This window comes from Rattus norvegicus, chromosome 5 (genome assembly GCF_021556685.1).
Source record: "Rattus norvegicus strain SHRSP/BbbUtx chromosome 5, alternate assembly SHRSP_T2T, whole genome shotgun sequence".
Lineage (NCBI taxonomy): Eukaryota > Metazoa > Chordata > Mammalia > Rodentia > Muridae > Rattus > Rattus norvegicus.
In genome coordinates, this window is record NC_141538.1 from 4,380,928 (window position 1) to 4,384,198 (window position 3,271).

General features: G+C 45.0%; 1 pseudogene; it reads left to right on the plus strand.

The window, feature by feature from the left end:
- Window positions 1-489: 489 nt before the first annotated feature.
- LOC148005579 (partner of Y14 and mago-like) lies at window positions 490-1,244 on the plus strand (annotated as a pseudogene).
- The last annotated feature ends 2,027 nt before the right edge of the window (window positions 1,245-3,271 follow it).

Below are 3,271 nucleotides of genomic sequence, written 5' to 3' on the forward strand. Positions count from 1 at the left end.
GTTATTGAAAGGAGATGAACATGAATGAGCCTTCTAGACATAGAACAAGCTGGCACCTGGGAAGAAGCAGATTGGGCTGAAGAACAGTGTTTTTCAGGCATCTGTCATGCCAGTGACATAAGGTGGTGGAAATTAGGAAGGTAACCTGAGCAAGGTTTCCATGTAGAGCCAGTGGGTTATCTAGGAGGCAGCTAGAAATTTTAACCCAGAGCTCAGGGAGTTGTTCTCAGTACATCCTCTCCGAACTCACTTTTTCATGCCTGCATTAGGTTTAAAATGGACCTAACTCATCCACTAGACAGCAACAATGATGCATAAAAAGGCATAGTCTACTTGAGTTCTCAAACTCAAAAGCACCCAACACAATTCCAGATCCAACCCAGATCACTTAAAAAGCAATTTTAAAAGGGAATGAATGCTGCCATTTATCAAGAACTTAAATGCAGGACAATTCCATTTATTACCCCTAGAAATTCATTTATTGTGTTTGGGTTCTCAAGATGGTGACTCCCTATGTAACTGACGAGACCGGCGGCAACTACATTGCCTCAACACAGAGACCCGATGGGACATAGCACAAGCAGCTGAGGGTCAAAGAAGGATACATGCTCCAAGAATCCCAGTCTATGAAAACAAGTATGTGAAGTTTTTCAAGAGTAAACCAGAACTTCCCCCAGGGCAGAACCCTGATGACACCACACAGGTCACCCCATCCAGACCTGACAGTGGTGAAGCAGGCCTCTCCAAGACAGCCAAACACAACCTGAAGCAGAAGGAGAAGAGGAGGCAGCAGCAAGAGAAAGATGTAGAGGCCATGAACAGGACTCTTTTTTTTTTTCTTTTCTTTTTTTCGGAGCTGGGGACCGAACCCAGAACAGGACTCTTGATAAGGTGTCTCTGAGAGACTCAGCCCAGACACCCAGTGCCCACCATGGCCCCCAAGCCACATCTCTAGCTACCTTCCATGCACCCGACTCTGTTGGCACCACAGAGAAAGCCAAGAAGATCAAGAACCTAAGGAAGAAACTGATAGGTGGAGGAGCTTCAGTAACACCTCCAGGCCGGGCAGTTCAGCAGAGAACAGCTGAAGAAGCTGACATGGCACAAGGTTCTGGAGGAGGAGCTGGAGAACTTGGAGTTGGGCCTGTGAGGCTTCAGGAATAGGGGAGTGGACTGAAGAACAAACCATGGGGTTCTCTGGGGTCCAGGGAGCATGGGCCACAGCAGTCGGGGGGCACCCCCATACTGGCTCACTTTCCCCTCCTATGGCCCGACTCTGTCCTCTAGATCCTAGGATCTCTCTTCTTTATCCCTTCTCCTACTCAGCTCCAATTTTTGAACTTTTCCCTTCCATCCCATTGTTCACAATCTGAGTGTTGACCCCAGGTACCTCTGCTGCTGATCTGGGTGTCTTGTTGAAAAGGAACCTCCGGAGGGTGGGAGTCTGTCAGGGATCTGTGGCTGAGGGTACGAGGAGTACCCAAGTTTTGGAGTCTTGGTTCCTGTTCAGTGTTTATGAATAACTTCTCTGATCACCCGAACCACCATCACCTCCTCCTCCTCATCTTCCTCATCTTCCTCCTCCTCCTGTCCTTCCTTCTCCTCCTTTTCATCTTTTACTTAAGAAAGTATGAATAAATTCTTGTAGACACCCAAAAAATGTTCATTTATTGTTTGTAGCAAACCTATGCTCTGTTGAGATATAGTGGTTTCCATAGATTTATTTATTCGCTTGTATTTGTTTGTTTGTTTTTATGTCCACAGGTGTTTTGCTTGCATGTATATCTGTGCACTAGTGTGTGCCTGGTGCTTAGAAAGATCAGAAGAGGGCATGAGATCCCTGGCACTAGAGTTAAGGAGTGTTGAGAGCTGCCACGTGGGTACTAGGGCTCCAACCCAGGTCCTCTGGAAGAGCAGCCACTGTACTTAACTGCTGATTCATTTTTCCAGCTCATTTCCATATTTCAAATACAGAAAAGTGGAAATCTTGGGATTAACCATCCAGGTAGACAAGGCCAAACAATGACCACACCCAGCTGTATAGGCTATGAACTTTCATTTTCTTTTGTTTGTCTCCCATGATCTGCAAAGGGACAACCTGTGTCTCATAAGATGAGAAGGGCCTGAATACATAGCCCTATTTTTACTGAAGCAGGGAATGTTAGGAGTTCCTCCCCTAGAAATCTATCAATGTGAACTTTTTCAAGATCTGATCAACTTGTGAGGAATTAACCCAGCACCATTGGTCACAAATTCATTTTTTTCAGTATTTTTTTCATTTACTGAAATTTTTTATTTACATTTCAAGTGTTATTTCCTTTACTTGTTTCCTGGACATAAGCCTTCTATGCCATCCCCCTTCCCTGCTTCTATATTGGTGTTCCCCATCCAATTTGTCCCCCCCCATATACACCTACACTGGCGGATCCAGCCTTGGCAGAACCAAGTGCTTCTCCTTCCATTGGTGCCCAACAAGGCCATCCTTTGCTACATATGCAGCTGGAGCCATGGATCAGTCTATGTATAATCCTTGGGTAATGGTTTAGTCCCTGGGAGCTCTGGTTGGTTGGCATTGTTGTTCTTATGGGGTTGGAAACCCCTTCAGCTCTTCCAATACTTTCACTATTTCCTCCAATGGGAAGCCCAGTCTCAGTTCAATGTTTGCTGCTAGCATTCACCTCTCAAGAGGCAGGACCACTGAAATGCAGATGCTTCATTCCTTGTTAAAAGGGAGAACAAAAATATTCATAGGTGGGGATATGGAGGCAAAAGTTTGGAGCAGAGACTGAATGAATGCCAATTCAGAGACTGCCCCACATATGTATATAGGCTCTATATATCTATATATCTCTATCTCTATCTCTATTTATCTATATCTATCTATATATGTGTGTATATGTGTGTGTGCGTGTGTGTGTGTGTGTGTGTGTTTGTGTGTGTGTGTGTGTGTGTGTATAACAAAAAGTAGATAAGATTGATGAAGCTAAGGAGTGCATGAGGACAGGAGCCTGCTGTAGCGATCTACTGGAAGGCACAGACAAATCATGTCAATTACAGAGGCGAATGCTAGTAAAAAATCATTGAGCTGATAACTGGACCCAAGATGGACGAATTAGAGAAAGGGTTAAAAGAGCTAAAGGGACTTGCAACCCCATAAGAACAACAATGCCAACCAACCAGACCTCCCACGGACTAAACCACTACCCAAGGACTATACATGGACTGACCCATGATCCAAATGCATATGTAGTAGAGCATGGTCTCATTGGGC